At 36.2% G+C, this 23,587-nt stretch overlaps 1 protein-coding gene and 1 pseudogene across 6 annotated transcripts in view; both read right to left on the reverse strand.

The window, feature by feature from the left end:
* The window catches only part of SUPT3H (SPT3 homolog, SAGA and STAGA complex component), a 562,051-nt gene that overhangs the window by 332,833 nt on the left and 205,631 nt on the right, over nt 1-23,587 (reverse strand). The window lies entirely within an intron of this gene.
* LOC123837775 (elongation factor 1-alpha 1-like) lies at nt 10,062-11,866 on the reverse strand (annotated as a pseudogene).

The following is a 23,587-nucleotide window of genomic DNA, read 5'->3' on the forward strand; positions in this document are numbered from 1 at the left end:
AATGAAGAGTTATGTGGATAGATGATGGAAATGGTTGTGCAACAATGGGAATGTATTTAATACTACCAAACTGTACACTTAAAAATGTTAAGATGGTTTTACACTATATGTATTTTGCCACAATAAAAATTATTTTAAAGAATAGAAGAAAATATAAGAAATGAAAAACATGTATTTTTTGATACAAAGCATTATTATTACAAAGATATTGATTGTCAGAACGCTAATCCAAAACTTCAATACAATTTCAACAGGAACTAATAAAAATTTTTAAACTAATCTGGAAAAGAAAAGGTGTGAAATTAGCTAAGAAACTTTGCAATAGAACAATAAGGAGAGCACTATTTTACGCTATACTCAAAAAAGTACATTCAAGAAAAGATAAATATTTTGTAGTAAGTTTTCATAAAATTAAAAACCTCTCCTTTGTGGTACTTATAATACTAGCAATTTTACATGATATGTAAAACATTTATTTAATGGCCGTTTCAACTACTAAGGTATTCCTACTTTGTAAGATAATGCCTGATACACAGTAGGTATTCAAGACCAATCTGCTCAATGAATAAACAAATGAAATAGAATACAGCAACATCATTATTTATATATACGAATAATACATATGTTCTCAAATCAATGAGGAAAGAATGGACTATTCCATTAGTGATACTAATAAACTAAATAGCAATTTGGGATACAAATGTTAGCCCCCAATCTTACGTCATATATAAAAATATCTTCAGATTGTTGGAAGATAATGTCAATGTAAAGTTATGGGTAAAAGAACAAAATCTAATATTCTTCTTAACTCTTCACTTTTCAACTACTTCAATCTAGCTAAACATACAGAATAAATATTATTCCCAAGAAGCAATGTGAAATAGAGAAGAACAAGTAAATTATAGCTTTAGTTAAGTATTATTTCATTGTAATTATGTGACCAGACATTTTAGGATGGTGGGAACAATGTTGTCTTTATTTTCCACCCCAGATACTGGCAATTCCAAATATTCTCTAAAATTGGATCTCTATATTCTATGGAAGCAGTCCAAACTGAGAGGTAGGAAGTTTTGCCTCTTTAGATTGTTTGCAAACCTCTTATTAACTTTGATACACAGATTGAAAGATAATAGTAAGGCTTTTTTCAATTCCATTTTCCACTTAAGAATGTTGCAAAATAAGATCTCAAATGTCTCCATGTCTGAATCTATTACACTGTAACAAAAGCATAAGAATGTCACAGATTTCACCTACTTTATATGTTTTACATAATACCTGATAATCTAGTCCAAAACCCAGCCAAGGAAATAAATGACAGGATAGCATAGAAAAAGAGATCTCTTTTTTCATTTCTTACATTTCTCTTTGACTACTGGACCTTTCCTGAAACCAATCATCTTACATATTAAATTATCTGAAATACAGTGTGTTAAATTTTGATTGAAATTTTTACTAATAATTCTACAAAAGACTTAAGAGATTAGCATTTATTTTTTATTAAGTGATTGTTCATGGGGGGGAAAAAATCCAAATACACCAGTGTGCTGTGCTTTAGAACAACCCAATGGAAAATGACCCCTCTGAATTCATAAAAATAAATATTCAGGTGGTACGTAAAAGAGTCCACCCGATTCATAAAAGTAAATATAGGAAGTAATTTTATTTTTCAAATGATTATATGCCTTATTTTATTATTATATATTACTGCAAGCTGATTTAAATGATCATTGATTAGTTTTTTAAAACTTGTTTTGAGTATAGTTGACACACAATGTTACATTAGTTTCAGGTGTACAAAGCACTGACTCAACAATATGCTCTGCTCACCACAAGTATAGCTACCAACTGTCATGTCACCATACAACACTACTGTAATATTATTGACTATATTCCTTATGCTGTGCCTTTTATTTCCACGACTTATTTATTCCAGGATTGGAGACCTGATTTCCCATTCCTCCTCACCCATTTTGCCTAGCCCTCATTTCCCTCCTCTCTGGCAACCATCTGTTTGTTCTCTGTATTTATGGAAGTGATTCTGCATTTCTTTGTTTATTCATGTTTTTTTTTTTTAATTCCACATATAAGTGAAATACAGTATTTGTCTTTTTGAGTCTGACTTACTTCACTTAATATATTGCCCTCCAGGTCCATCCACGTTGCAAATGGCAAGATCTCATTCTTTTTATGGCTGAGTAATATTCCATTTTATGTATGTATGTATGTGATATATGTGTGTATATATGCATGTGTGTGTATACATATATATGTGTGTGTGTGTGTATATATATATATCACATCTTCTTATCCACTCATATCTATTGATAGGCACTTGGGTTGTTTCCATATCTTGGCTACTGTAAATAATGTTGCAATAAACATAGGGCTGCAATATAGCTTCTCAAAAGTTTTCTTTGGATAAATATCCAGTGGTAGAATTACTGGATCATATGGTATTTCTATTTTTAATTTTTTGAGAAACCTCCATACTGCGTTCCATAGTGGTTGCAACAATTTACATTCCTGCCAACAGTTCACGAGGATTCCTCTTTCTCCATATCCTCGTAAACACTTGTAATTTCTTATCTTTTTCATACAAGCCAATCTGACAGGAGTAAGGTGATATCTCATTGAGGTGTTGATTTGCATTTCCCTGATTATTGAGGTTGAGCCATCTTTTTGTGTGTGTGTTGAGAAAGTAAAAAAAGCTAGAGGTATCACAATCCCAGATTTCAAGATATACCACAAAGCTGTAGTAAACAAAATAGTATGGTACTAGTGCAAAAACAGACACAGATCAATAGAACAGAATAGAGAGGCCAGAAATAAACACATGCTTATATGGCCAATTAATCTATGACAAAGAAGGCAAAAATATACAATGGGGAAAAGACTGTCTCTTCAATAAATGGTGCTGGGAACACTACATGCAAAAGAATGAAACTGGATCACTGTCTACCACCACACAGAAAAATAAACTCAAAATGGATAAAGACCTAAATGTGAGACCTAAAACTATAACAATCCTAAAAGAGAACACAGACAGTAATTTCTCTGACACTGAACATTTTTCTAGATAGATATCCTGTGGCAAGGGAAACAAGAGCAAAAATAAACTAGTGGGACTACATCAAAACAAAAAGATTTTGCACAACAAAGGAAATCATCAACAAAACAAGGCAACCTATGAACGGGAGCAGATATTAATGAATGATATATCTGATAAGGGGTTAATATCCAAAATATGAAAAGAACTTGTCAACCCAACACCAAAAAAAAAAAAAAAAAAAAAGTAGGCAGAAGACCTGAGTAGATATTTTTGCAAACAAGACATACAGATGGCCAACAGACACATGATTCTATTCTTACAGAAATCTACTTTGCAAAACAATTCAACACTGCTGCTTAGAGAAGTGTTGGTCTAGACATTAAGAGAACTCTAACAATAATAGAAATGATATAATTCAATTCTTACAGAAAACATAAAAATGGTATTACTCTTATCTCTTTACAAAAGGAAAACTGAGACTTACATCAGTCATGTAACTTATACAGGGACACAAAGGTGGTGTTAGAATCTATATCTGTCTGACTCCACATCCCGAGGGGCTCTTGACCAGTACAAACATCACATCCCATGGATAATAAAGGAGTGAGAGAGAAGAGTAATCTCTTGAGAGTGAACATAAACACATGTATGTTAACAGTTCTAATCTTCACCTGCTTACTTTCAGCCCAATTCTACTTAAATGCTCAGCCTGGTTAGGACAGGCTTAGCTTGAGCAGGCAATATCAAAGTTATGAACTTGAACAATGAATGATTTGACACAAAGTGCTTTTCTTCTTGCTAATACCCTATATACCACTTGTTCAGATATTCAACCCACATATTTAGTCTCCTGCAGTCCTAACCTCAAAAAGTGTTTTGAAATGTGAATTAAGGGAGTCATTTTCTTCCACAGTGGGATTTTTTTCCCTCAAATACAGAATTTCAGACAAGGAGAGAAGATAACCATGAAAACGTGAATTTCTGATTATCTGTCATATTTGAACCATTTTAGTTTGGAAAATAAACAGCAAACATACTTAAACAAAAATGCAGATTCACTCCTGCATGATAGGAGGGCAACAAGTCCTCCCCACCCTCATTCCCCAAAACACCATAAAGCTTAACACAACTGTCAAAAACAACCATTTCAGCACTCAGAAAATCAACCCGAGGCTTACAACAAACTGACAAACGGTTATTAATAAAAACCACTGAACTTTGAGTAAGAACGGCATCAGTTGGTGACGATTTTTCCTGGGGCTTCTGATGAACCCCAGCTCTGCATGTGCAGCAGTTCAATTAGGGCAAGGCATAATGTGATAACTGCAAGTTTAGCTGCTGCTGTCAAAGACGGGGTCACTTGATTTAAAGTGTTGTCAGTTAAAATGGTGATCTTAGTGGCACATGGAAGAAAGGGAGGCCACTGTTTCCATCTCTTTGAAGTATTGGGTCTTTTTCAGGCAAGCAACAGCCTGGCAGGCAAGTGAGAAACTTAATAGGTAATTCTGGGAGGTGAGACAGCCACATGGGGCCAGATGAGATCGCCAAATATCCTGCACTGACTGAGGCTGGTCTATGTGCAGCAGAGACTGGAGTGGGTGCAAGCCACTCATACATTCTTAGAAAACAGAATCTGAGCTAACACACAGAGGAGATACAACAGAGCACAGTGGAAAATAAGAGCCAGGAAAAACTTAAAATAGCCTATACACTGAATATGCTTCCCAAATCAGCACAGATCTATAACCAGAGAGAGGAAGCCATACTGGTTCCAACTATTTGAGCATAATTTCTGACCAATAACTGATTAAAGATGAAGCTAAGCAGAAAACAGAGGAAAACACCTAATAGGCAAGGTTTAAAAATAAAGATGGTTAAAAAAACAAAAACAGGAAACACTAAACAGAGACATCAGGGGCCACACAGTTTGGTGTTTAGGCTAAATAATTACCAACCACACAAAAAGAACCACAACAACAACCCTCAGGGGAAAAAAATATTAGAATCTAGAATTGCTATAAAATATTATCTAAAACTTCCAGTGTTCAACATAAAGAAATTATGGGACATATAAAGAAACACAAAAGTGTAACCTACTGACTCAGGAAAAAAGAGGCCAACTGAAACAATTTCTGAATGCCCTTTTATGTTGGATTTAACAGATAAAGACTACAAAGCACCAATTATAAATTAATTCAAAGAACTAAACATGTTCCACCATGTTCAGAGAACTCAAGCATGACATCAATGATCTACTGAATGGAATATCATAAAGCCATATTATTAAAAAACAAAATTCTGAAGTTGAAAACTACAATAACTGAAATGAATGATTCACTAGAGTGGTTCAATAGCAAATCTGACCTGTCAAAATACAGAATCAGTAAATTTGAGCTTAAATCTACTATCCATTCTAAAAAAGAAAGAAAAACAATGACCAAAAAATAAATCAACAGAACCTCATATAATATCAAATACACCAATATAAGTATAAACAGAGTCCCAGAAAAAATGAGGGGAAAGAAGACAATATTCAAAGTAATTATGGCTGAAAACCAAATTTGATTTAAAAACAAAAAGCAACATTAATCAATGCATCCAATCTCAACAAACCCCAAGTAGAATAAACTCAAAGACATTATACCTAGACATGTTATATGCCCCCCAAAAAAGAGAAAATTATAAAAGTGCCAGAAGAAAAATGACTGGTCCCATATAGAGAATCACAATAACACTAACAGATAACTTTACATTAAAAAAAAAAAAAAAAAAGAAGGCAAGAAGCAATGGAATACCATGTTCAAAGTGCTAAAAGAAAAAAATTGCCAACCAAGAAATCTATATCCAGTAACACCATTTTTCATAAAGACATCCTCAGATACACAAAGATTGAGAGAAGATGTTGCTAGCAGACTTACCTTATAAGAAACACTAAAGCAAATCTTTCAGATTGAAAGGAAAGTGACATGATCAACAAGTGGGCCTACGTCAAATTCAAAAGCTTCTGCACAACAAAAGAAACAATCAACACAATGAAAAGGCAACCTATGGTATGAGAGAAGATATTTGCAAACAGATAAAGGGTTAATATCCAAAACATATAAAGAACTCATACAACTCAATAACATAAAAACAAACAATCTGATTAAAAAATGGGCAAAGGAACTAAATAGATATTTTTCAGAAGAGGACATCTGAATGGCCAACAGGCATACAAAAAGATGCTCAGTATCAGTAATCCTTAAGGAAATGCAAATCAGAAGCATAATGAGGTATCACCTCACACCTGTTATAATGACTATTATCAAGAACAGAAGAGATAAGTGTTGGTGAGGGTGTGAAGAAAAGAAAACCCATAAGTACACTGTTGGTGGGATGTAAACTGGTGCAGCACTATGGGAAACAGTGGACAGGTTCCTCAAAAAATTAAAAATAGAACTACCAGCCATTCCACTTCTGGGCATATATCCAAAGGAAACGAAAACAGGATCTCGAAGAGATGTCTGCACTCCCATGTTTACTACAACATTATTCATAATAGCCAAAGACATGGACAAAAACTAAGTGTCCATCAATGGATGAATAAAAAAGATGTGGTACATATATACAATGGAATACTATTCAGCAATGAGAAGAAAGGAAATTCTGTCATTTGCAACAACATGGATGGACCTCCAAGGCATTATGCTAAGTGAGGTAAGTCAGACACATAAAGACAAATACTAGATGGTACTATTAATATGTGGAATCTATAAAAGCCAAACTTGTGAAAACAGAGCAGAATGGTGGTTACCAGGGACTTGGGGGAATGGGAATTGGGGAGATGTTTAATAATACAAACTTGTCACTAGTAGATAAGGTACGTCCTAGAGATTAAATGCACAGCACAGTGATTGTAGGCAACAATACTGTATCATAGACTTCAAAGCTGCTAAGAAAATAGATCTTAATTGTTCTGACCACAAAAAAGAAATAATAATTGTGTGAAGTGATAGAGGCGTTAGTTAATGTTACAGTGGTAAACATATTCTAATATACAAATGTATCAAACCAACACATTGTATGCCTTAAGCAGATACAATGTTATGTGTCAATTATAGCTCAATAAAAATATGTATTTTAATTTAATTTTAACTTATACATTATAAAGAATATAATTATATTAACATATAAGGATTGTAATATATTTAATGATATAATTTTATTTAACAGGAAGAAAAAAGATGGGAAGTGACATAAGATAGTAACTCAAATCTAGCAAGAGTGCTGAAAATGACAAATATGTGGGTAAATATAAAAGATCCTACAAATATACATGTTCTCATTTCTTCTCTTCTTTAAAAGACATAAGATTATGAAAAAGGAATAATTATAACACTGTGCACTAAGTTTATAGTGATATAATCTATATGACAAGAGAACAAAGGAGGGGAGAAAAAAAGGATACACAAGCCTACCTCAGAGATATTGTGGGTTCAGTTCCAGCCCACTACAATAAAGTGAATATCGCAACAAAGCTAGTTAAATGAATATTTTGGCTTCCCAGTACATATAAAAGTTATGTTTACACCATACTGTAGTCTAGTAGGTGTGCAATAGTATTATGTCTTAAAAAATGTCAGTACCTTAATTTAAAAATATTTTATTGCTAAAAAACGCTAACCATCTGAGCTTTCAATGAGTCATAATCACTGATCACAGATCACCATAACAAATATAATAATAATGAAAAAGTTTGAAATATTGTGAGAATTGCCAAAATGTGACACAGAGATACGAAGGGAGCAAACATTGTTGGAAAAAATGGCCCCGATAGACCCGTGGCCACAAACCGTCAATTTGTTAAAAATGCATTATGTATAAAGCACGAAGTGCAATAAAATGAGGTATGTCTGTGTATTAGAATAAAGTTTCTATATTTTACTAGAATTAAGGTAGTATTTCTGAAATAAATGGTAATAAGTAAAGATGCATACTGCAGTTTCCTGGAAGCACCACAAAAAATATTTTTTAAAAATAGTCTACAAAATGAACAGAGAAGCTAAAATGGTGAACTAAAAAATATTTCACAGAAGGGAGACAGTAAGGAGGCACGGAGCAAGAAATAAAGGCATGAGACAGAGAACAAACTGCAAAATAGCAGGTGTAAATCCCACCATAACTACTATATTTACATTAAATGTGAAAATATTAAACATTCAACTCACAGGACACCAGCAATAAAAGACAAAATGGATAAATTAGACTTGATTAAAATGGAAAACATCTGCACTTCAAAAGACAACTTTAAGGAAATGAAAAGACAATTCACAGATGGGAAATATCTACAAATATATATCTGATGGACTTGAGTTCAGAATACATAAAGATGTATTCTTTTTTTTTTTTAATTTTTTTTTAAAGATTATTTATTTATTTATTTGACAGGGAGAGACACAGCAAGAGAAGGAACACAAGCAGGGGGAGTGGGAGAGGGAGAAGCAGGCCTCCTGCGGAGCAGGGAGCCCAATGTGGGGCTCGATCCCAGGACCCTGGGATCATGACCTGAGCCGAAGGCAGACGCTTAACGACTGAGCCACCCAGGCGCCCCATAAAGATGTATTCTTAAAACTGAGTAAGATGATGAACAATCCAATTAATAAATGGGTACAGGATCTGAATAGACATTTCTCCAAAGACGATATATTAATGGACAATAAGATAATGAAATGATGTTCAATATAGTTAGTCATTAAAGAAATCCAAAACAAACCCAAAAGGAGATATCACTTTATACCTACTAGTATAGCCATAATCAAAAAGACAATGACAAGTGTTGGTAAGGATGTGGAAAAAATGGAATCCTTATATATTGCTGGTGTGAATATAAAACAATACAGCCACTTTAGAAAAACAGTTTGACATTTTCTTAAGAATTTAAACATGATCTTACCATACAACCCAGCAATTCCCCTCCAAGGAATCCATCCAGGAGAGTAGAAGACATATGTCCACTCAAAGAACGGTATGCATATGCTCATATCAGCACTGTTCTTAAGAACCAAAAGTAAACATAATCCAAATGTGCATCCGTTAGTAAATGGGGAAAAATGTTGTATGTCCATACAGGGGAATACTCTTTAGTAATGAAAATGAAGGAAATACTGATCCATGCATGCTACGATGTGAATGAACCTCAAATTCATGCTATATGAAAGCAGCCACATGGAAAAAACTCCATGAATGTGATTCAATTACATGAAATATCAAGAAAAGGCAAAATTACAGAGATAGAAAGGAGATCAATAAGCCTGGGAGTCAGGCTGCAAACAAGATCAAAATAAGTTTGGGGGGGATGGGAAATGGTTAAAACTGAACTATAGTGATGGATATACATGCCTATAAATGTATGTAAAAAAAGACTAAACACTTAAAATAGTGACTTTTACACTATGCAAAATATACTTCAATAAAGCAGCATTAACGACTAAGTAAAAAATATTGTCAGGTGTATTTTTACTGCAACATTAAGTTCAACTTTAGTGTCAGAGAATAACACTCCACCTAATGATTGACATATCTGGGCATCATCACCATCTTCTGAAATTTTAGAAGAAAAAAACTCACTACCTACAGCATTTAAACCCAATGCTGGTTAAATGTCTCCCCGTTTTCAACCAGATTGTTTTTAAATCCATATCGAATCAAGATGAAGGCCCCTAGTTTTATTATATAATTATTATTATAAACTAAAGATCAAAGGTAAAATTTAATGATTTAAAACATTATTTGGGGAAATAACACATGTAAGTAATCAGCAATAAAAATAGAAACCAAAATTTTTCTAACTTTATAAAGTAACTTCTTTTACATTTACCAATTATTGTGTATAAAGAATTTTGGTGAAACAATATGGAATTGCATTCTGTCTAAAAAGTATTTTCTTGTTTCTTACTCACCTTTATTATTTTATTATGTTATGTTAGTCACCATACAATACATCATTAGTTTGTTTTTGTTTTTCTCATTAAACTTTTGTTTTAATGGGTCTCAAAATTCTGTGACAGATTTTTGGTCAAGTTGTTTCCATTAAAAAGTACTGATTTTAAAAACTAATAACTTAAAACTGCCACACACACACACACACACACACACAAAAGCAAATGGTCCACAAAACATTCTCCTTTCCTTCTGAAGGTTTTTACAAGGCATTGTTATCATTAACCAGTCTTTTACTGTTAAACTTAAATGGCCAATTGACACAAACAGTTCTGAGACCGTTCTTCCACCACTGATTAAGACTGTGGTGGCAGGTATTGGGGATAATATTCATTTAGCCTTCTGAGCTTTCTGGGCAGACTTGGTGACCTTGCCAGCTCCAGCTGCTTTCTTGTCCATTGCTTCGATGACACCCACAGCAACCGTCTGACTCATGTCACGAACAGCAAAACGGCCCAGAGGAGGATAGTCAGAGAAGCTCTCAACACACATAGGCTTGCCAGGAACCATATCAACAATGGCAGCATCATCAGATTTCAAGAACTTGGGACCATCTTCCAGCTTTTTTCCAGAACGATGATCTATCTTCTCCTTCAGCTCAGCAAACTTGCAAGCAATGTGAGCTGTGTGACAATCCCCCACAGGTGCATATCCAGCACTGATTTGGCCTGGATGGCTCAGGATAATCACCTGAGCCATAAGGCCAGTGCTTCCATTGGTGGGTCATTTTTGCTGTCACCAGCCACACTGCCACGACGAACATCTCTGACAGATACGTTCTTGACACTGAAGCCCACGTTGTCCCCAGGAAGAGCCTCACTCAAAGCTTCATGGTGCATTTCAACAGACTTTACTTCAGTTGTAACACTGACTGGAGCAAAGGTGACCACCATGCCAGATTTAAGAACACCAGTCTCCACTAGGCCCAAAGGACAGTACCAATACCACCAATTTTGTAGACGTCCTGGAGAGGCAGACGCAAGGGCTTGTCAGTTGGACGAGTTGGTGGCAGAATGCAATCCAGAGCTTCAAGCAGTGTGGTTCCACTGGCATTCCCATTTTTACGGGTGACTTTCCATCCCTTGAACCAAGACATGTTAGCACTTGGCTCCAGCATGTTGTCACCATTCCAACCAGAAATTGGCACAAATGCTAGTGTGTCAGGGTTGTAGCCGATTTTCTTAATGTAGGTCCTGACTTCCTTAACGATTTCCTTGTATCTCTTCTGGCTGTAGGGTGGCTCAGTGGAATCCATCTTGTTAACACCAACAATTAGTTGTTTTACACCCAGTGTGTAAGCCAGAGGGCATGCTCACGGGTCTGCCCATTCTTGGAGATACCAGCTTCAAATTCACCGACACCAGCAGCAACAATCAGGACAGCACAGCAGCCTGAGATGTGCCTGGAATCATGTTTTTGATAAAGTCTCTGTGTCATGGGGCATCAGTGATGGTCACATAATACTTGCTGGTCTCGAATATCCACAGGGAGATATCAATGATGATACCACGTTCACATTCAGCTTTCAGTTTATCCAAGACCCAGACATACTTGAAGGAGCCTTTCCCATCTCAGCAGCCTCCTTCTCAAATTTTTCGATAGTTTTGTCGATCCCACCACATTGTAGATCAGAGGACCACTAGTGGTAGACTTGCCCAAATCTACGTGTCCAATGACGACAAGGTTGATGTGAGTCTTTTCCTTTCCCATTTTGGTTTAGGTTGAGCGGTGGTTTTCACGACACCTCCAGTTCTTAGCCTAGTGCTCCCGAAGGTCTGGGACAGCCCCTTTGAGCCATTTCCTCTGCTTGTCGCAGGTCCGCCACGGGCTCTACATCATTAGTTTTTGATGTAGTGATCCATGATTCATTGTTTTTGTATAACACCCCATGCTCCATGCAATATGTGCCTTCCTTAATACCCATCACTGGGCTAACCCATCCCCCCACCGCACTCCCAAAACCCTCAGTTTGCTTCTCAGAGTCCATAGTCTCTCATGGTTCATCTCCCCCTCCGATTTTCCCCCTTCATTTTTCCCTTCCTTCTCCTATGTCCTCCATGCTATTCCTTATGTTCCACAAATAAGTGAAACCATATGATAATTGACTTTCTCTGCTTGACTTATTTCACTTAGCACAATCTCCTCCAGTCTCATCCATGTTGATGTAAAAGTTGGGTATTCATCCTTTCTGGTGGCTGAGTAATATTCCATTGTATATACGGACCACATCTTCTTTATCCATTCATTTGTTGAAGGGCATCTCAGCTCTTTCCACAGTTTGGCTATTGCGGACATTGCTGCTATGAACACTGGGGTGCATATGGTCCTTCTTTTCACTACATTTGTTTCCTTGGGGTAAATACCCAGTAGTGCAATTGCTGGGTCATAGGGTAGCTCTATTTTTAATTTTTTGAGGCACCTCCACACTGTTTTCCAGAGAGGGTTCCCCTTCCACAACCTCTCCAACATTTGCTGTTTCTTGCCTTGTCAATTTTTGCCATTCTAACTGGTGTAAGGTGGTATCTCAATGTGGTTTTGATTTGAATTTCCCTGATGGCTAATGATGATGAATATTTTGTCATGTGTCTGTTAGCCATTTGTATGTCTTCTTTGGAGAAGTGTCTGTTCATGTCTTCTGCCCATTTTCTGACTTGATTATTTGTTTTTTGGGTGTTGAGTTTGAGAAGTTCTTTATAGATCTTGGAAATCAGTGCTTTGTCTGTAGTGTCATTTGCAAATATCTTCTTCCAATCTGTGGGTTGCCTCTTTGTTTTGTTGACTGTTTCCTTTACTCACCTTTAATAGCTGGCTGAACAGTTGGCATGTACAGGATTGGGAGCAATAATACAGTGCCTAATGAGCAGTACAAAAGGGGGTTTGCCTTGAGAGCTTCAAGACTGGGTGAACTAAAAATAGCCTTGATTAACTTGCATCAATGACTGACACCTTAATTGGGCCAGATTTTCTTTATTCAATTTATTTTATTTTTTAAAAAAGATTTTATTTATTTATTTGACAGAGAGAGACACAGCAAGAAAAGGAACACAAGCAGGGGGGTGGTGGGAGAGGAGAAGCAGGCTTCCCGCAGAGAGCCCAGTATGGGGCTCGATCCCAGGACCCTGGGATCATGACCTGAGCTGAAAGCAGATGCTTAACAACTGAGCCATCCAGGCGCCCTTCTTGATTCAATTTAAAGGAAGCATCACCTCTTAAGTAGCCAAGAATCATTTGAGAATGTTCTTCTGATTGTTTGTAACTCTCTATATTTTCTTCTGTGTTTAAAAAAAACGTTCAAGCAGGGAGCTTGGGTGGCTCAGTCAGTTGGGCATCTGCCTTCAGCTGAGGTCATGATCCCGGGGTCCTGGGATTGAGCCCCACATTGTGCTCTCTGCTCAGTGGGGAGCCTGCTCCTCCCTATCCCTCTCCCTCTGCCTGCTGCTACCCCTGCTTGTGCTCTCTCTCTGTCAAATAAATAAATAAAATATTAAAAAAAATTGTTTTAAAAAACGTTCAAGAAAAAAAAAAGGTCTGGATAATACTTGAGAAGTCTGAACCACTGTAAAATGACAGCAAAAAGAACACAGTCAGCCAGCTGCAATGATTCACCAGTGATCTACTGAAAGGGCATCTGTTTTATGCAAGGGAATGTGCACAGCTGCTGAACAAACTTATCAGGGAGAGACTCTCAGTTGTTAATCAACTGCGTTTCTATTCAGAGGGAGAAAATAGTCAGAAAAAGGACTATAGAGTCTGTGAATCAAGACCTACAGGACCTTTGCTCCTACTTTTGAAGGGTAGGAGGAAGGATGATTTAGAGTGAAAGAAGAGAAAAAGTCCTTGAAACTTAACAGCAAGTTATACCATCATGACTCCTTGGCTGAGATAATAGCTGGGCAAAAATCTGCCAGGGTTTGCCCTGAAGTCTTAGAAAAGCCAGAAAATATCATGTCTTGAGGAACCCAGTACCCACAGAGGAAAGGGCAACAGGCATCTGTTCTTAAGATAATGGCAAATACTGATTATTTACCATGTGCCAGCTACAATTAACAGTTCATTTAATCATCACAATAAGCCTAGGAGGTAAATGAGGTATAATTATTGTACAGATCAAGAAACTATGGCACTGAGAAGTCTAATAAATTGCCTAAGGTCATCAAACTGGTAATTGGCAGGGCCAAGAGTAGAACCAAGTCCGTGTGGCTCCAGACACTGTGTTCTTAAACCATTACAATATATGGCTGAGATATTGAAAATATTTTTATCCTGGCTGTAGAAAATAAAGGAATGTGAAGTTAAGTGAAAAATGAATGATGAAAGCTGAAGTAAACAACTCATTAACACTGAGCCCAGGTGTTCAATTCTATAAAAATCCTGATCTACACTTGGCTCAATGTTCAGACCTTCCTTCCCTCATTTATTTCCCTGATACTTATTGAACATCTGGTATGGGCTAGACCTCCAAAGGGTAACAAGAAATATAAAATCTCTGAGCATAAAAGGCTTAGATTTCAATGAGGCCATAATTTGGGAATAATTATCATCCAGTTGAATTGCTGTGGAAGGGATATACATAAAGAGTGGATGGGTCTGCAACAGACAGATACACTCCAGGCATCTCTAGCAACTCGGGCAAGAATCAGATCATTCAGGATGGCCACGGTGTGTGATGTCATAGGAGGAGATGGCTGGGGAGTGAGGAGAGTTCTGAGCAAGCAGATGGGCTGATCACTTTGTCACTCTGGCAGTAGTAGGGAGGATGGATGAATTGGGGCCACAGAGGAAGAAGGTACATCTTAGTACCAGGGACAGAGAAAGAGGCAGAAAACAGAGGAAATTCAATTTTATTATGGTAATACGAAAGATGAAAAATTAAGGCCTCAACTGAGACAAAGGGAGTAAAGGAAAGAGGAAAGAAGATGAAAGATATAGTATCAATTAGCTAGCAGTTACATAATTATACTGTTTTAATAAAGGAATTTATCATTACAGAGAAAATTAAGCAAAAATCTCATGCTAACTTTCTACCATGTACTCCCACAGGAAAGCAAGGCATTATTGCTTACATAAATCATCTATAAAAAGCTAAACCTATGTACCTACATCGATACGAAACTAGAGAAATAAAGATCATAAAAACATGTATCTTTACATTTTTAATTTTTCTAGATAAAGCAATTTCTAAATAGAGGTTATAGGAAAGTCTTCAATTTTTAACAAATATTCTCTTCCCAACGAGCATGCATACATTCACTTCACCCTCCCTCAAGCCCTATAAGGTGAATACTATTATCCCTATTTTACATATGAGGCAATCAAGGCTCCAAGAGGGTAAGTAATGTGCCCAAAGTCACTAGATGTTAGTTCTGCTGTACAACTTCTTTTGAAAATGTATTATTCAAGTACAATTAATAAATTAGGGAATAATGGTATAACTCAAATTTCACATTTGCTCATTTATGAGAGATTTCCTCCAGAAGAAACAAGGTGAATGCAAAAAACTGCACCCAGCTGAACTAGGAATACATGAAAAGCACACACTTCAAAACAAACATCTACCAGCTACCTCGGTTCACTGTGTGAGGTGTGACTCACACCCATTCACATCTGGTGTTACAATTTTCCTTCAGATTTCAGTAAGCCTCCTTGCATCACTCCACAGAAACTCACAATCTTGCAACGCTTTCCATAGCCACTTCCACCAGGGAATAATATATTTTGAAATCTAAAGTACCAAATACATCGCAGTATTTATTTGTTAACCACTTAACATTTATGATCTTTTAAAAAAATATGTCACTAACAAGTTTTTGAGTATTATACCAGAATACTATTTTCCCATAAGTCCTATGTTTTTGTTGTTTATGTTGTGTATTTTTGCAAAGCATGATTATTTTTTTAGCAACAAATGCTTTCATTAATAGCAGAGCTCAGTTGTGGAGTGATATCCAAGTTTGCTCATTTCAGAGCCAATAAGTTATAGGGTCTCCCACCTTTATGTATGTACTCATCCCAAACTATTTGTACACAATGTGTTTTTTGAACATCTTAAACTTCCAATTCTCTTTTACGTGAACTAGTGTGACTATATATATTCATTCACCCAATTCTTTAGCCCAAAGGCCTTAGAATTAACTCTGATTTCTTTCTTTTTTCTTATGTTCCACATCTGGTCTATTAGAAAATCTTGCCAACTACCTTCAAAATATTTCTACAATTTGATCACTTTGCACATCTCCAACTGCTACTGTCCTAATCCAAGTTGCCATCATTCCTAGCGAGCTATTACAGTAGCCTCCATGCTGATCTTTCTGCTTAAACCTTACACCCTTTGTCTCATGGAATGTCCTTCCTCTATACAGAAGCTACAGTAAGCCCTTTAAATCTAATCATTTCCCTCTCTTAATCAAAGTCCTCCAATTAACATATATACATATATTTAAATAAAATCCTAACTTCTGACCACAGCCTGCAAGGTCTGGCTTCTTTGACCTTAGCTACCATATTCACTGTATCCTTACCAAACAGTCTTTGCACTCTTCCTTGAACACACCTAATATGTTCCCAACTAAAGGTTTTAACATTCACTATTCTCTCAGATGGGAAATTTTCTCCCCAGATACTGGCATAATTTGACTCAAATCTCTGCTCAAGCATCACTTGTCGTATTGGCTTTCCTTGGCCACCATATTGAAAATATCAGCTTCCATCATACTGTATCCCCTAAATCTACTTTATTTTTCATCCTAGGACTTATCACTATCAGGCATATCGTGTATCTACTTGTTTCCTCTCTGCCTCTGCCATTAGAATGTAAGCTTCATGAAGACAGAAATCTCCTCTTGTTCACTACTGCACCCCCAGTAGCCATTAGCTCTTAACAGAAACATTAATGAAAAAATAGGAATTAGTCACTTAGTAAGGACATCAGACATTAGGCTATATTTCTCATGTTCATTAAATAACTTTCAATAGTTAAGTAAAATGAATAATGAGACAATGAAAAAAAAAACGGTGACTAAACCTGCATAGAAACTATAATATATTATTAAATATTAAATGGAAAATGACTGTGCATATTTGTGTTACTAAAGACAGGTCAAAAGTTATTGCTCAACATTCACAAAGTACTATATTGTTTGAGTTGCCAAGTCAATAGTTCCATAATTAAAACAGATTTTAAAAGTTCACTCACCCCATTAGGTTTAGTTTTTTCTTACTAATGTAAGATGGGGATTTTTCTACAACCCCACCCTGTCTAACCATTATTTCCATGAATCACCTCCACCATACAAAATGTACTCATACAATTACTTATAAAAATCCTTTATATAGTTCATCTATTTGTTCTTTGTTGACAAAATATCTTAAGGTGTATCTGCCATATAATTTAAATTTCTAGAAAAATTCACTTACACATCTTCATATTTAGAAGCATCTCAGGAAAACAGACTTTCTATTTTGAGAAACAGTGAAGAAGGGAGAAAAAAGAGACTTTAAAGATTATCCAGCCCAGTGATTTAACACTAGTATTCTTTTCTTTGTTTAAGCAGCTGTAATTTTGTCCTTAAAATCTTACATGAAAGCCCAATATGTAAAACTTAAATTGATCTATTTTAGGCATGGGGGTGGGGAGAAAAAAATGGTGGGTCTGCAAAGAAGGAGGAATCCGGAAACCTTGATGGTTTATTCCTCTAAGATTTCAATACCCATCCCTTTTACTATGACTGTCTCTAGGAAACTCCAAAGAGGAAAATTTCCCTTCTAGTCAAAGTGCTACTTTACAATAAGACAAGAGAATGGAGGTTCAAATAGGACTGTAGGAGATGATGGTCTTCAGTTGATAGTGAAGATGAAATTTAGTATAGTCAATTGGATGAAAGCATTGTGTGCAGTTTGTAAAACAAATCCTACTTCCTGAACAAAACCATTTTCTGGGATGAGAAGTAATTTTTGGTTCCTTATTTACAGAAAAATTAAATGTGAGGTTTTACTTTGCGTTGCTGGAGACAAATTCACCATGGTAATACATTTTCATGACAAGATATCCCACTTTCTCTATGTACATTTGTACTTGTCAATTATGTCCTGGCATTCATTCTGTAAAAATGATCACTTTATCTGTAACATGTTTGAAAATGATACCTAATGTGTTATGCATCCCTCCTCTAGTTCTAAGAAATTAGTTTTAAATAAACGTAAATCAATTAACCTCATAACCAGTTTTGCTAGTCGTATTGTATTATATAGAGATCTCTATGTGATATCCTCTCTGCCCGAACACAAAACAAAGAGGAGTGCAAAACCATACTTAGAAATCAAATTAGGGGAAACGTTATGTATAAATACATGAGTAAAGGAAAGGGAAATATAAACGATTACAGATTATGTTTACTAGCTTTATCAAGAACTCACTTAAATTTAATTGAGCTACACAGGATTTTAAAAGAAAAAAGTTGTCTCAAATAATCACAAATGTGATCACTGTAAAGCAAATCATTTTGCTCTTGCCAAGATCTGTTTTTAGAAACACGTCTAATGTTTTCACTTAAACCTTTTCTTTGGGGCACCTGGGTAGCTCAGTTGGTTAAGCGTCTGCCTTCGGCTCAGGTCATGATTCCGGGGTCCTGGGATCCAGCCCCGCATTGGGCTCCCTGCTCAGCAGTGAGTCTGCTTCTCCCTCTCCCTCTGCTGCTTCCCCTGCTTGTCTCTCTCTCTCGCTCGCTCCATCTCAAATAAATAAATAAAATCTTTTAAAAAAGATAAACCTTTTAACATTTTTGGGCACATTTGGCCTTAGGAACTTTACCTCAATTTATTTTTAAAGTAAAGGCTTTAAGCTGAAGTTTACATTAAATGGCTTAGAAGTTGAGGGAAGTGCTGTGTTTTTCAGCATAATTTGGTTCAAAATGTGTCAAAAGATCTATGTTTAGTAATTCAATAGCATGTCTAAAAGCAAAAGACCTAAATTAGTTTTAAAATTCTTAATCATCAATGCTTACATCACTGAAATAGCTATATTTACATCAGAATAATAATATTGTTGACAATCCGTCCCTCCTGGGATGCAAGCCATGTAAAGACACAAGTGGCAGCAGAATTACAGCCTACTCAAAATCCTGAGAGAGCTGGCGTCTAACCTGAGGAAGCAGCTTCTTTCCTAACTTCGAGCTAATTGCAGATGAAGAATCCTCAAGGTGAACACCTTGTGTGTTGCCTTCTTGGTTACAAATGACAGGTAGTTTGATATCTGTATCATTCATTCATTCAAAGATTTGCCTTACATCCATTATATATAGGTATGATTCAGGAATTGTTAGAAACAATGCCTTGCACAGACATCATCATAATGAGCTCACAGTAAAAATGATTTTTAAGTTCTTCTTCTCTGCATTTGGGCACATTCCCGCCTTGCCATTTGCAAAGTGACAACTGACCTCCAAAGTTATGAGAATTGTGAAGACAACCTTTTCACCACAGGCAAAATTTCATCTTAGGTATGTGACTACTTGGCAGCTTATATTGTGCAAACTCATCTTACTGTACGTGTGAAGCTATCATTAAAAAAAAAAAAAGATTGGAGGATGACCAATGAAGGAATGACTAAACAATGGAAAAATAAAAAAGAAAGTTTACAAAACTGTCATTAGGATTAAGGATAACTTAGGCCAAAATGCCTGTATGAGGATGCTGAATATATGAAGGCAGTTTCTCATCTGCAGTTTCAAGAGTGTAACCCTGACTATCTTAGAAAGAAGGAAGGCGGGTCTGAGAAGGATAGCACACTAAAGTAAGTGTGAAACAAGTGGAAACTAAACTTACTGGGGTGATAAGAATCTTGACTAAGTTGAAACTTCCTATGGTATGTAAGTTGAACTGTAAGTTTTCTCATATGTAAACAAGTGAATGAGAATGCTGTTTTTTAATGAACAAAAGCAAAGTAAGGAAAAACCAAAAGACTAAGGGGCAAGACTGAGATTTCAGGGTGACTGTGTTAAGGAAATGAACGCCATGTATTAGGGCAACGGTGCTAGACCCTAGTATGAGGCATTCTGCTGAAGAAGAAGAAAGTTCCTTTATATATGCATCATAGGCCATTCGACCTAGAAATTGGCAATTTTCATTTTTGAAATACACACTACAGCAAATAATCATCTGACCATCAAATACAATAAGAGTAACGCCAAACACTTCTATCTTAAACAATGTATTTGTAATTGCTTAGCATGATCCACATAAAACTCTGGGTAAAAAAAAAAAATAAAAAATAAAAATAGGGCGCCTGGGTGGCTCAGTTGGTTAAGCGACTGCCTTCGGCTCAGGTCATGATCCTGGAGTCCCTGGATCCAGTCCCGCATCGGGCTCCCTGCTTGGCAGGGAGTCTGCTTCTCCCTCTGACCCTCCCAACCCTCCCCCCTCTCATGTGCTCTCTCTCTCAGTCTCTCTCTCTCAAATAAATAAATAAAATCTTTAAAAAATAAATAAATAAATAAAAATAAATAAAAATAAAAACAAACAAAAAAGAAAACAGCATGTCACAAAATGCCCAATAGAACAGATTCCGTGGCCAATAATTATGCTATCACGCTACATGCCCCTTAAAAAAAAGCTCATTTTGCACACATACCTTGTTTCCCTCAGCATCAGAGACTAGCAAAACCAAAGAAACCCACATCCTAAGCCACAGAATGGAGCCACCTGGCCTTGTTCTTATCACAGGATGACAAAATGATTTCAATCCCCTAATGTCATGCAGACATCCTCAACATTTGTATAGTGTTTTTTAACTAACAAAACTGTTGCATCCTTCCTGAGTTGTAGAATGGTCAAAAGGCTCAATGCAAACATTTCTTCAGATAACCTTTGCTGCCACATTTAAAGGCACAGACTGTCTGACTGGCATATATTTCAAATGCTTTCTTCTTTTTTCTTTCCATTTTCTGTTCTGCTACTCACATGATTAAATATGATTTCAAAAAAGTTTCTGGGATCTCCTTCTAAAAATGTTTAAGTCAATGCCAGCTTTGCACTATTCATCTGTCAATCTAGAGAAAATAGGAACAATTTTATGAGCACAAGAAACAAGTTTTTTTAATGCTCCAATTCCATGACAGTAATTACAAACAAGTATGAGAAAAAAACCTGTCACATAAAAAAGTACGTAGGCCTTCTCTTAAAATACATATATTTTAGAATAATAAAATATTGTTTTTTTCACTTTTTATCATAAAGATTTCTGGAATAACTAACTTGAAGGTTAAGTTATAATATTTTTAGTTAAAAAACATAAGAGTTAATTCTAGGGCTTTTTAATACCACAATTTTTATAGTACTAGTGAAAAAGGATGTGGGATTCTGATAATCTAGTTAAAGTCTGGATACATGTGTAGAAAACTTAACAGACACCACCACTTATATTGACCTCTACTGATCTGATGAGAGAACATTAATAAGTAAAAGGAATGCCACTGTCAATTTTCAATGAAAATGCAATTATCTGAAATTAATGTTCCACTGGAAAAAAACAAGCAGTAGCATTTTTAAAGTATCACTTCACTAGATTCTCAAAGGCACACTATAATATAGATAAGACCACATTATCTTTTCTTCATCGCAAGAGGTTAAATGGCTCGCTTAAAGTAATGTGGCTTCTGTGGCCAATTAGGAATTGTTTTCCTTTAAACTCTCTACTGACAGAATTTCAAAGAGAAAAATGAGATTTACCAAACAATAATAATCTGCCTAAGTATATGTTATGGATTCAACTATGTGTCTCCCCAAAAAGATATGAAGTCCTAAACCCCACTAACTCAGAATGTAATCTTACCTGGAAATAAGGTCATTATAGATGTAATTAGTTAAGACAAGGTCATACTGCAGTAGGGTGAACCCCAAATCCAATGTAACCAGTATCCTAATAAAAAGATGACCATGTGAGGACACAAAGATACAGGGAGAATGCCATGTAAAGATGGAAGCAGAGGAGATAGGATCCATCTAAACCCACCAATCCCAAAGATTGCCAGTAATCACCAGAAGCTAGGAGGGAGAGAGGGAAGAGATTCTTCCTTGGCACCCTCGGAATGAACCAAGCCTGCTGACACCTTGATTTAGAACTTCTAGCCTCCAGAACTATGAGTCAAGACAGTATATTTGCTTTAAGCTCCTGGGCTTGTGGTACTTTGTTGCCAGCAACCCTACGAAACTAATCCAGTATAATTATACTTCATGAAACTATAAAAAGTGTTTCATTATTTACAAAAGAGGGAAATGATTTTTAAAAACTTAAGGATAAAAAAGATAAAGAGGCAAATGACATGGATCCTGATCCTAGCTCCAAGATTTACTTGCTGATTGTGTTTCTGTAGTTGTAAAATGACTTCTCTCTGGGTAACTCAGAGTTGTTGTGAAGATAGCAAGATTCTTACACACAATGCACACAGTTATTAGATATAATTATCATAATGTTGTAAATTACTCTTATGCCATGTGAGTATATTATCCCAATACTTATAAACTCCCTAAAGGTAAGAATTACATTTATAATCCCCATAGAACCCATAAGGCTGAGGAACGATTAGATATAAAATATTTGATTTAAATTAAAAATCAATTTAGAGCTTTTACATATAGCTTATCCAGCAAACTCTATCTATCTATCTATCTATCTATCTATCTATCTATCTATCTATCTATCTGTCTGTCTATCTATAGTGGGAAGCAGCTTTACTATTTTACGATACTATATTGATAGACTCATATTATTTGTCTATTTATATTGTGTTTTCTTGATCCTGTAATAACTTCCAAGTTTATTTTAAACAACACACACACTGAACAAACACACAAGTGGATTTACCATGAAGTTAATGAAGTTAAGCTTCAGGTCTCCTCACTTGTATCAGATCTTGCCATGGCCCTGGAGAGGTCTAAGATACATGGCCATATGGTTCTATTTAAAAAAATCAACAAAAATTTTTTCGGGTGCCTGGGTGGTTCAGATGGTTAAGCGTCTGCTTTCGGCTCAGGTCATGATCCCAGGGTCCTGGGATCAAGCCCCACATCGGGCTCCTGGCTCAGTGGGGAGCCTGCTTCTCACTCTACCTCTGCCTCTCCCCCTGCTCATGCTCTCTCTCTATCTGTCTCAAATGAATAAATAAAATCTTTAAAAAAATAAAAAAATTAAGTATTTTCATTAGTCCGTTAAGAAAGCTGTCTTCCCTCCATATGGACTTTCTTCCATCACAGTTCCCTCTTATTGGGTAACTTTGGAGTGATTGCCCAGCATTCTGTTTCAGAATCCTGCTAAGAGGGACATCTGGGTGGCTCAGTCGGTTAAGCATCTGCCTTTGGCTCAGGTCATGATGCCAGGATCCTGGGATCGAGTCCCGCATCAGGCTCCTTGCTCAGGAGGGAGCCTGCTTCTCCCTCTGCCTGCCACTCTCCCTGCTTGTGTTCTCTCTCTCTCACTCGCTCTGACAAATAAATAAATAAAATCTTTAAAAAAAAAAAAAAAAAGAATCCTGCTCAGGGAAGGAAGAGCTGGAGATACCTTTAGTTTGG

The sequence above is a fragment of the Mirounga angustirostris genome, unplaced genomic scaffold, assembly GCF_029215605.1.
Source record: "Mirounga angustirostris isolate CCGP_5_RB_7025 unplaced genomic scaffold, mMirAng1.0.hap1 SCAF_8, whole genome shotgun sequence".
Lineage (NCBI taxonomy): Eukaryota > Metazoa > Chordata > Mammalia > Carnivora > Phocidae > Mirounga > Mirounga angustirostris.